The 12,393-nt window shown below is 40.9% G+C and overlaps 1 protein-coding gene across 1 annotated transcript in view; it reads left to right on the forward strand.

Moving 5' to 3' along the window:
• The first annotated feature begins 10,075 nt into the window (after positions 1-10,075).
• ARL13B (ARF like GTPase 13B) overlaps positions 10,076-12,393 on the forward strand; it is an 81,119-nt gene continuing 78,801 nt past the window's right edge. The window contains exon 1 of the mRNA XM_070292318.1: positions 10,076-10,425. The gene's annotated coding sequence lies outside the window, so the exon portion shown is untranslated. The remainder of the gene's footprint in view (positions 10,426-12,393) is intronic.

Consider the following 12,393-nt stretch of genomic DNA (forward strand, 5'->3'; position numbering starts at 1 on the left):
TTTCATTTCGGAGCTGGGGGCAGGGCTCAGGGAGAGAACTGGAGGCCTGGTAAACACTGTCGAGACATCCTTCCTGGCCCTTTCGAGACTCAGCGCTTCGTTCTGGTCTCCGGAATATGAAGTTTGCCAACAACAGGAAGCAAAAGCGCTTAAAACGACCATCTCCACCACCTCCAGCGAGCCGGAGTGGAAGACTTGAGTGGCCCAGAAGACCGAGGACTCAGAGATCAGGGTTCAGTTCAATTCAGTTCAGTCGCTCATCGTGTCTGACTCTTAAAGATCGGGGTATCCAGGCTTAAAGTTTAAAAGGAAAAAATCTGATGTTGGCGATGAAGATGTTAACCAAAATCTGGAAAAAATGAGAACTCTAAGTTGGCTGCGGAGAACAGAGCTAATGGAGGTTTTGATCATCAACGTTTTAATTTTGTTCTTGCATTTATAGTGTAAAGTATAGCAAAAAAAAATGTTCTGCGGAGAAAAGCGAATGTATCGGATTCTATCACCTTCAAATAGCTCATCTTTGGTTTTTGCATATTACCTCTGCTTTTTATGTTTAGGCATGCACATTTGAAACATGTTATTAATGTTTAAGACTAAGTTTAAGAACCGCCTAGATTAGAGTGGCCATGCTCTGCAGTTTACTAATTGTATTATCTGTAAAATGGAGATAATAGTAAGTTTTTACAGTGTTGAGGGAAGAATTTAGAGAGAGAACACATGTGAGGCAATTAGTGTGTTAAAGGGTAGCCCGTACTTAAGGCACACTTCCTAAGTATCACTTTCAGTATTTCTGCCTAATCAATGTATCAACTGATTTTCTATGTGTGTCAAAGTCAATAGCCTGATGCTCTCTCAAGGGTGTTTCCCAGCTCTAGCTTTCTGTGGTTCTGTGATCCAGCTGGATGGAAGTTTATGTGGGTCACTATTTCTGAAAATGTGCAGAGTTGCTGAACATATCCATATTCTTCCCTCTTTTAACTTCCTTCTTGCTATGTCTGAACCTACCATGTCAGTCTATTCAGATTTATTCCAAACCCAGGCGATTTAATTAAAAATATGTCTAATCTCTGTAGAATTGTTTGGTGTGCTAGCAATCAGAACATAAAACAAAATGACTTTTAAGTATTATATTTAATTACTGAATATTTAAATGCATTTAAGCCACAGCATTGCCTCATTCGTGAGGAAGAATTAAGAGTAGAATATTGGCTTTGAGATATCAATATTTCCCAAGGGAAGACTTCAAATATCATGCATCAATAGCGTTCATAACAAAGCATCACCCATATAGACATTAAAAAATACAGAGTATGAAGAAAGGTTAGCGAAATGCAAAGGACCTAAAAAAAAAATCTTGATCTTTAAAAAAGTTCAACCGAGTGTGAAACTTTTAAATCATTTTAAGACCACAAATGTACATCACAGTCCTAAGATTGGTTGTCAATGGTGAAAAATTGTGTCCTACCTACACTATAATGTTGAATTTTGAAAAATTATACCCTGAAATGTTTTAAAATTTAATAATACATCTTTGGAGAAATTTTTCAGGTTTTTAATTTATTGCATGAATTCACTCTGTGAGGATGATTTCACCTTTAGCTCGATATTGATTAGCATTTGGTCAATTTCCCTTAGTCAAAATTTGTTTTCAGTACACTTCTAAATTTGTAATTAAATCTTATCCAAAATTTGACTGGCAAACTAATCCCTTTTCCTGGTTCTAATCCCATTCCCTCGCCCAGTTTTACATTTCTCCATATAATCTTCTACTAATATATTTTCCCACTTATTATGTCTATTATCTGCATCCTCATTACTCTCTACCATGTCTACTAAAAGTTGATACTGGTCATCTGCCTCTACAAAGATTAAGTCATTAGCCACTGGAGCTGCTATCTTCAACAGACCCTGAACAGAGTTCAAGTTCAGGGTAGAGATCAGGAATGAGGCACTCTGTGCTCTGGGAAAAATGGACAGAATGGGCCTTCAGAAAGTTACATATTTTCAGATTTTATGATGCCAAATTCTTGCATCTCCTCATATCTAGAAAACCACTAAAACTGTTAAGAGTGATAGACGCTCCATGTCACTAGCAGTAAGCCTCTGCCAAAATTTGGGCTTGCTTACGTATACCACCCCACCCCTGACAAAAATCATACAATACTGACCTTTCTGCTACCTCTTTAGAACAGCTTATTAGCGTTATTTGAGATGTTCTCTCCCCAGCTGTAGTCCTCATTTTGCCCCCAATAAACATCTAACTTGCAACTCTCATGTTGTGCATTTTTTTTTAGTCCACAACTACTAGAATGTAAAATACAACCACAAGGGCAGGAATTTTTAAATGTTTTGTTCACAACTATTTTCTTAGTGCCGAGAATAGTGACTAATACATAAACATTTACCTAAATTCAATTTAACAGTATAAGTCTGATAACATTTATGCCCAAATCTATCTATCTATGTATCTCTCTATCTATGTATATTTCACACTTATACATGGGTATTATGTGACGTTAACCAGACAGAGAAAGACAAATGCTGCATGTAATCACTTACATGTACAATTTTTAAAAAGTTAAATTAATTGAAATAGAGGGTCAAATGGTGGTTTCAGGGGCTGAGAGGTAGGGAAATGAGGAGAGGCTGATAAAGGGTACAAACTTTCAGTTATAAGATGAATACATTTTGAGGATCTAAGTTACAGCGTGGTGACTAAAGTTAATTATACTGTATTGTATACTTGAAATTTGCTAAGGCAGTAGCAAAGTCTCAGCCCTCCCCCAAAAGAAAGAAGAAAGAAAAAAAAGGAATGTGAGCCTGTGGATGTGTTAATTAACTTGATTGTGGAAATCATTTCACAATGTATACATACATCAAATCATCAGATTGTACACATCACATATATTGCAATTTTGTTAGTTTTATCTCAATAAAACTGGAGAGAAATAAAAGAAACCAGGTAACATTTAGGATGCAAATTCAACAGTGTCTGAAAAATTAAGCAAGAGTCTTAATTAGAATGATGACAGCAAGACTGTTTTTTCATTCATAACAAATAGGTTTGTACTGTGGCAAAACAGCCACAAAATTACAGTGGCTTAAAATAAGTGTTTACTTTTTGGTTATAGGCAGTCTACTATAGGACTTTCTAGGCAGCTGTCTTCCATGTGTTGCCTCATCATTCCATGCTATTTTTTATGTTGTAGTACTTCAGAGGTAAAGTAGGCTTCTATAGTTAGCATTGCACAAGAAGATAGAACATGAAGAATTGTGGACCAGCTCTTAAATGCCTTCACCGAAAAGTAATACAGCCAGCACACTCATATTTCATTGAACAAAGGAGGTCTTATGTCTTCAAGACAGTGGGAGTATCTATCCCATGTGTTAGTAAAAGTAAAAGAGAACTGGAAATAGTGAGCAGTACATGTCCATCAAACCATTTAATATAATGAAAAACTAACAGTCAGCTAGTTAACTAACTGACCAACTGTATATTGGTATCAGAAATGTTTGGTAATGTACCACTACCAGAATTAGCTTGACATAAAGTAGAGCAGGGGTTAAGCACAGTTCCAGAAATGCAGTAAGACAGTAAGTATAGTACAGCTCTTCAGGTACAGAAGTCTAATAGTTATTAGATTCTCCAAGAGAACATATTTTTTAAGAAACAGTAGAGGAACAAAGTCAGATTTTAAGGACTATAAATAGGAAGCTGATACAGGAATAATCAGTGAGATCAGAAGATAACCAAAATAGTATATAATTGTGGAAATCAAGGAAGTAAGGAATTTTAGAAGTGCTAACCGTATTAATTGTAGTTACAGAGGTGTTATAGTATCTGGAAGGGCACTCTGGGGAGAGGCAGTCTAGCACTGATGAGGAATGGCTGGTTCAGTTAGGAAAGTCACTAGAGGTCATACACTCTGGAGAAGCTGGAAAGAAAGCTGAAGTTATTAAGACAGGAAAATGCGAACAGAGAACAAGATACCTAACAGTTTGGAGACAGTTATGGGAGGAGATATATCGTAAATATTTATGGGACAGGTATCACCACCTTCAGAAATCTATTGTTTGCTAGAAACTGCACCTGAGCTTTATTTTTCACATTTCATCATCTTAGCAGCCCTGCAAAGTGGGTATTGTGATTCCCATTTCACAGATGAGGTTATTTGAGCTCAGAGCCAGTATCCCCATGGAAAAGAAATGCAAAAAAGCAAAATGGCTGTCTCGGGAGGCCTTACAAATAGCTGTGAAAAGAAGAGAGGCGAAAAGCAAAGGAGAAAAGGAAAGATATAAGCATCTGGATGCAGAGTTCCAAAGAATAGCAAGAAGAGATAAGAAAGCCTTCCTCAGTGATCAATGCAGAGAAATAGAGGAAAACAACAGAATGGGAAAAACTAGAGATCTCTTCAAGAAAATTAGAGATACCAAGGGAACATTTCATACAAAGATGGGCTCCATCAAAGACAGAAATATTAGGGACCTAACAGAAGCAGAAGATATTAAGAAGAGGTGGCAAGAATACACAGAAGAATTGTACAAAAAAGATCTTCACGACCCAGATAATCATGATGGTGTGATCACTCACCCAGAGCCAGACAAGCTGGAATGTGAAGTCAAGTGGGCCTTAGAAAGCATTACTATGAACAAAGCTAGTCGAGGTGATGGAATTCCAGTTGAGCTATTTCAAACCCTGAAAGATGATGCTGTGAAAGTGCTACACTCAATATGCTAGCACATTTGGAAAACTCAGCAGTGGCCACAGGACTGGAAAACATCAGTTTTCATTCCAATTCCAAAGAAAGGTAATGCCAAAGAATGCTCAAACTACCACACAATTGCACTCATCTCACACGCTAGTAAAGTAATGCTTAAAATTCTGCAAGCCAGGCTTCATCAATAAGTGAAGTGTGAACTTCCAGATGTTCAAGCTGGTTTCAGAAAAGGCAGAGGAACCAGAGATCAAATTGCCAACATCTGCTGGATCATCGAAAAAGCAAGAGAGTTCCAGAAAAACATCAATTTCTGCTTTATTGACTATGCCAAAGCCTTTGACTGTGTGGATCACAATAAACTGTGGAAAATTCTTTGAGATGGGAATACCAGACCACCTGACTTGCCTCTTGAGAAACCTGTATGCAGGTCAGGAAGCAATAGTTAGAACTGGACATGGAACAGACTGGTCCCAAATAGGAAAAGGAGTCCATCAAGGCTGTATATTGTCATCCTGCTTATTTAACTTATATGCAGAGTACATCATGAGAAATGCTGGGCTAGAAGAAGCACAAGCTGGAATCAAGATTGCTGGGAGAAATATCAATAACCTCAGATATGCAGATGACACCACCCTTATGGCAGAAAGTTGAAGAGGAACTAAAAAGCCTCTTGATGAAAGTGAAAGAGGAGAGTGAAAATGCTGGCTTAAAGCTCAACATTCAGAAAACAAAGATCATGGGATCTGGTCCCATCACTTCATGGGAAATAGATGGGGAAACAGTGGAAACATTGTCAGACTTTATTTCGAGGGGGCTCAAAAATCACTGTAGATAGTGACTGCAGCCATGAAATTAAAAGACGCTTCTTCCTTGCAAGGAAAGTTATGAACAACCTAGACAGCGTATTCAAAAGCAGAGATGTTACTTTAGCAACAGGGTTCCGTCTCGTCAAGGCTATGGTTTTTCCAGTGGTTATGTATGGATGTGAGAGTTGGACTATAAAGAAAGTGGAATGCTGAAGAACTGACGCTTTCGAACTGTGATGTTGGAGAAGACTCTTGAGATTCCCTTGGACTGCAAGGAGATTCAACCAGTCCACCCTAAAGGAGATCAGTCCTGGGATTTCTTTGGAAGGAATGATGTTGAAGCTGAAACTCCAGTACTTTGGCCACCTCATGCGAAGAGTTGACTCATTGGAAAAGACTCTGATGCTGGGAAGGATTAGGGGCAGGAGGAGAAGGTGATGACAGAGGATGAGATGGCTGGATGGCATCACCAACTCGATGGACGTGAGTTTGAGTGAAGTCCAGGAGTTGGTGATAGACAGGGAGGCCCGGCGTGCTGCAGTTCATGGGGTCGCAAAGAGTCGGAATACGACTGAGCGACTGAACTGAACTGTACTGAAGCTATATGAGTTGGGATTAGGGTTTCATGAATGAGTAAAAGACAGAAGTTAATTTTAAAACTAGAACTACCTTAATCCCAAATCATTATTTTGTCTTGAACACACTGGGCTTCCTATGGCCCTGTCTCTGTTTTACTAGAATTTGAAAATAAGTATATGTAACTGGTAGAGAAGGCAATGGCACCCCACTCCAGTACTCTTGCCTGGAAAATCCCATGGGTGGAGGAGCCTGGTAGCCTGCAGTCCATGAGGTCGCTAAGAGTCGGAAATGACTGAGCAACTTCACTTTCAGTTTTCACTTTTCACTTTCATGCACTGGAGAAGGAAATGGCAACCCACTCCAGTGTTCTTGCCTGGAGAATCCCAGGGATGGGGGAGCCTGGTGGGCTGCTGTCTATGGGGTCCCACAGAGTCAGACACGACTGAAGTGACTTAGCAGTAGCAGTAGCAATATGTAACTGGAGACTGAATGGACACATGTGTCCCTACATATAATGCATTCATTTCTTTCTATAGAAATGTACCTGCCATTTACTTATTTCCAAAAAATATAACAGAAAAGCAGATATTACATATTTCTCTAAATAAAATACAATATGTTACAAAATAGCAAGTAGCCTGTTGATGAAGGTGAAAGAGGAGTGAAAGAGCTGGTTTAAAACTCAACACTCAAAAAACTAAGATCATGACACCTAGTCCCATCACTTCGTGGCAAATAGATGGGGAAACAATGGAAACATTAACAGACTTTATTTTGCGGGACTCCCAAATCACTGCAGACAGTGACTGTAGCCATGACATTAAAAGATGCTTGCTATCTGGAAGAAAAGCTATGACAAACGTAGTTCAATTCAGCTCAGTCCTCAGTCATGTCTGACTCTGTGACCCTATGAACTGCAGCATGCCAACACTTTCTGTCCATCACCAACTCCTGGAGTCCACCCAAACCCATGTCCATCAAGTCGGTGATGCCATCCAACCAACTCATCCTCTGTCGTCCTCTTCCCCTCCTGCCCTCAATCTTCCCCAGCATCAGGGTCTTTTCCAATGAGTCAGCTTTTCACATCAGGTGGCCTAAGTATTGGAGTTTCAGCTTCAACATCAGTCCTTCCAGTGAAGACCCAGGACTGATCTCCTTTAGGAGGGACTCGTTGGATCTCCTTGCAGGCCAAGGGACTCTCAAGAGTCTTCTCCAACACCACAGTTTGAAAGCGTCAGTTCTTCGGCGCTCAGCTTTCTTTATAGTCCAACTCTCACATCCATACATGACCACTGGAGAAACCATAGCCTTGACTAGATGGACCTTTGTTGGCAAAGTGGTGTGTCTGCTTTGGAATATGCTATCTAGGTTGGTCATAACTCCTTCCAAGGAGTAAGTGTCTTTTAATTTCATGGCTGCAATCACCATCTGCAGTGATTTTGGAGCCATCCAAAATAAAATCAGCCACTATTTCCACTGTTTCCCCATCTATTTGCCATGAAGTAATGGACCAGATGCCATGATCTTAGTTTTCTGAATGTTGAGCTTTAAGCCAATTTTTTTCACTCTCCTCTTTCAAGTTTTCAAGAGGCTCTTTAGTTCTTCTTCACTTTTTGCCATAAGGGTGATACATATCTGAGGTTATCGATAATTTTCCCAGCAATCTTGATTCTAGCTTGCACTTCTTCCAGCCCAGCGTTTCTCATGATGTACTCTGCGTATAAGTTAAATAAGCAGGGTGACAATACAGCCTTGATGGACTCCTTTTCCTATTCGGAACCAGTCTGTTGCTCCCTGTCCAGTTCTAACTATTGCTTCCTGACCTGCATACAGATTTCTCAAGAGGCAGATCAGGTGGTCTGGTATTCCCATCTCTTAAAGAATTTTCCACAGTTTATTGGGATCCACACAGTCAAAGGCTTTGGCATAGTCAATAAAGCAGAAATTGATGTTTTTCTGGAACTCTCTTGCTTTTTGATGATCCAGCAGATGTTGGCAATTTGATCTCTGGTTCCTCTGCCTTTTCTAAAACCAGCTTGAACATCTGGAATTTCACAGTTTACATATTGCTGAAGCCTGGCTTGCAGAATTTTAAGCATTACTTTACTAGCGTGTGAGATGAGTGCAATTGTGCAGTAGTTTGAGCATTCTTTGGCATTACCTTTCTTTGGGATTGGAATGAAAACTGACCTTTTCCAGTCCTGCGGCCACTGCTGAGTTTTCCAAATTTGCTGGCATATTGAATGCAGCAAAAACCTAGATAGCATATTTAAAAGCAGAGTCATCCCTTTGCTGAGAAAGGTCTGTCTAGTCAAAGTTATGGTTTTTCCGGTAATGATGTACGGATATGAGATTTGGACCGTAAAGAATTTTGAGACCCTAAGAATTGATGCTTTTGATCTGTTGTGCTATAGAAGACTCCTGAAAATCCCTTCAACTGCCAGGAGATTAAACCAATCAATCTTAAAGGGAATCAACCCTGAATATTCACTGGCATGACTGATGCTGAAGCTGAAGCTCCAATACTTTGGCACCTGATGTGAACAGCTGACTTGTTGGAAAAGACCTTGATGCTGGGAGAGATTGAAGGCAGGAGCAGAAGGGGATGACAAAGGATGAGATGTTTGGATGGCATCGCCAAATCAATGGACATGAGTTTGAACAAACTCCGGAAGATAGTGAAGGACATGGAAGTTAGGGGTCCTGTAGTCCATGGGAGGAAAAGAGTCGGATATGACTAAGCAACTGGACAACAACGACATGATCTCCATCTTCCAGAAACTAAACAGCTAGCAATCTATGTCTCTAAGAATCCTGAAAGTACATACATCAAAATTTAATACTGGTTACCTTTAAGTGGGGACTTCCCTGGTGGCTCAGATGGTAAAACGTCTGCTTACAATGCGGGAGACCCAGATTCAATCCGAGACCCAGGTTCAATCCCTGGGTTGGAAGATCCTCTTGAGAAGGAAATAGCAGCCCACTCCAGTACTTTTGCCTGGAAAATCCCATGGACAGAAGAGCATGGTAGGCTACAGTCCATGGGGTCACAAAGAGTCGGACACGACTGAGCAACTTCACTTTCCTTTATGAGATCTTACTTTCTTCATCATTTTCCTTTTCGTACTTTCCAAAATGAACATACCTTTTGTAAGCATAACCTCCACACAGTATATATGATACAATTCCATTTCACATTCTATGTAACAATATACAATTCCTAAGAGAAATCAAACCTGAATATTCATTGGAAGGACTGATGCTAAAGCTGAAGTTTCAATACTTTCGCCACCTGATGCGAAGAGCCGACTCATTGGAAAAGACCAACTCAATGGCAATTGAGTTGAGCAAATGTAGACGAATTTGATCAAACTTCAGGAGATGGTGAAGGACAGGGAAGCCTGGCTTGCTGCAATCCACGGGGTGGCAAAGAGTCGGACACGACTGAACGACAACAAAAAACTAAAACGTCACTCTCATCTAAACTATTGGGTAGTTAGCGAACGAATTTTGCCCTCATTCTTAACTTGATTGTCTCAGTGTATTGTTTCTGTAATTGTGCAGCCAGTGTCCGCTGGCATCACACAGGATCCACTCCTTGCTTTAGGAAACAAAATAAAACATGCACAAGACCTGAGATCTCCGGATCTCAGTTGGGATTGGAGACAGACAAGGAGCAGCACGATCACATAGTTTGGATAAGTGTACAGATCCCTCTTAGCCTAAGAGCTGTCGGAAATCCCTCAACTCATCTCTGGACGCTTCCGTTGCCTAGCTACGAGAACCGCCTGCCCCCCTCCCCCTCCCCTTCTCTCTTCAAGCCACTCCCCCTTCTCCCTCCCAGCCCCGGTGGGGGCGGGGAGCCGGACCTCTTCAGCCACTGAGAGCGCCTCGCGACGGGCCATCCAACGGTGATTGGAGAAGTGTAAGGGCGGTGCTTTCCGGGCCTGGGGGGAACGTCAGCACGTTGACGCGGGGGTTTTCTCCGGCAGCTGGGGAAGCCTGTTGGGGTTCGTGTAGCTGCGCCTTTGGTCCCCACTGCGTGGGCGAGGAGCGAGGTTTTCCGCTCGCCTGTAGGCGCGGTTGTTGGGCTTGGTTTTGAGAGTGACCGCCCTCACCCTCCTCCCGGCCTCTCCTCCAGGCCCATTCTCCTCTGGGCCTCCTCGGAGCGGCGGCGGCGTCCCCGAGGACTCGGCCCAGGAGGACTAGCGGCCCATCTCTGCTCCGGGCTCGGATGGGAGGCGGCGGGAGGAGCGGCCTGGGATGTTCAGTCTGATGGCCAGTTGCTGCAGCTGGTTCAAGCGGTGGCGGGAGCCCGTCAGGTAGGCTGGAGCCAGTTGGCCAGGTGCCTTCCTAGGGGAGGGGGCCAGCTGCGCCCCCAGGAAGGGGCGCCGCCTCTCCTCGGCCTCCAGCTCAAGTCTCTCGCAGGCCGCTAGGGATGCTTTCGCCCTCAGTTTGATTTATCTCCTCAGGCTGCGATAGGAGGACTAGCCTTTCTGTTTAGTTGCAGTTAAGTTCTAATCCGTAATACTTATTGTTGTTATAATTTAAATGGGTCCTAATTTCTTAAAAAGTTGTGGGTTTTGTGTGTGTGTGTGTGGAGTGGGAGTCTATCCGTTGTGTATTTTTCCTCTGAAACTTTTGTAATGGGATTTTTTAAAAAAATAGGGCATTATGAGATATTTTTCATAAAGTCCACAAACACCTTCCCACTACACACACTATTTTGTTTGAGGACTTGGACTTGAAATCTTTCTCCACTACTTAATAATTGTATGACTTTCCCACTTTTGGCTCCACCCTCTTCGTGTTAAAAGAGGGTGATAATATCTGTGCTCTAGGAGTGTTGAGTTAAATGAGAATAACTAATGGAAGGTGTTCCTAACTGTAGCGTAGCTTCAGTTTTTACATGAAATCTAGTTAAGCCCTTTAGTTGAAAAAGTCCGCTTTTTTAACATTTCGTTTTAAATGCTAAATATATTAATATTTAGAGCCCGCTACTTGATATTCATTCATTTATTGAGAAAATACCACGTGCCAGGCACTGTGCTAGGAAGAAGTCAGTGAAAATGATGTTTTTAAAATTGAGCTACTCAACCTATAAAGAAACCTTGAGTTTGTCTTTATAAATAATGTTTTTTAAATAATTCTACTTTAGAATTAAGCCAAGGGTAATTTATAGCAAAAGTTTTGGGTTTTAAAAAAACAATGTTAATGTTAAAACATTAACATTTCAAATACATATTTGCCATAAAGATGAACTATTTTTTAAAGAATGAAAAGGTATGCATATAAGGAAAAATAAATGTGTGTATTTGGAAATTTGTCTTAAATGAAACTTTTGAATTCTCCCGTTATTAACTCTTAAATGAATATGAATCTTGTAAGTGATATGATCAACTTTCAAGAATCAAAGATGTGTTGGATGTGTAGACTGATTTAATTTGTTTTCAACATATTCTGGTCTGATTGCAGTCTCTACTAAGCCTGGAGGACGTGTCTGGTTTTTAAAAAATATGCTTTATTTTTCTAAGAAAGCACAGTAGTAGCATGTGTCCTTTTAACTAAAAACATTCAAAAACCTTTCACTGCAAATAAGTTTTCAATTTAATTCATTATTCTTTGTGTTTGCTTCTCTCAGTAGCTGTAATGTAATAATCTTTGGGATGATTAAAGAAAGTACAGAGTTCAGAGAACAGAGAATGTATTGATTTCTGAGTAGAGAACATAATTGGATTTGATTTGATTAATAAAGCAAATTGAAATTTAACCCTATAACTCAGTTTATTTTGTTTAATAAATAGTATTATCAAGATCTGTGCTGTCCAGTAGGGTAGTGATAGCTGCATATGACTGTTGAGCATTTGAAATGTGGCTAGTCAGAATTGAGATGCTGCTGTCTATGGGGTCACACAGAGTCAGACACGCCAGAGGCGACTTAGCAGCAGCAGCAGGGCTTCCCAGGTGGCTCAGTGGTAAAGAATCTGCCTGCTCAAGCAGGAGACACCAGTTCAATCCCTGGGTGGGGAAGATCCCTTGAGAAGGAAATTACCACCCGCTCTAGTACTCTTGCCTGGGAAATCCCGTGGACATAGGAGCCTGGGGGCAGTAGAGCCTGGGGTTTCGAAAGAGTTAGACACCATGGAGCACGCATGCATGCAAAGTGTATAATACAAAGTAGATTTTGAAGATTTATTATACAGGAAGGAAAAAGGTAAATGTCACTCCTTTTTTTTTTTCAATGTGATTACATGACCTTTCACGTTCTATTTTCATTTTAAAAATTCAGT

The sequence above is a fragment of the Ovis canadensis genome, chromosome 1, assembly GCF_042477335.2.
Source record: "Ovis canadensis isolate MfBH-ARS-UI-01 breed Bighorn chromosome 1, ARS-UI_OviCan_v2, whole genome shotgun sequence".
NCBI lineage: Eukaryota > Metazoa > Chordata > Mammalia > Artiodactyla > Bovidae > Ovis > Ovis canadensis.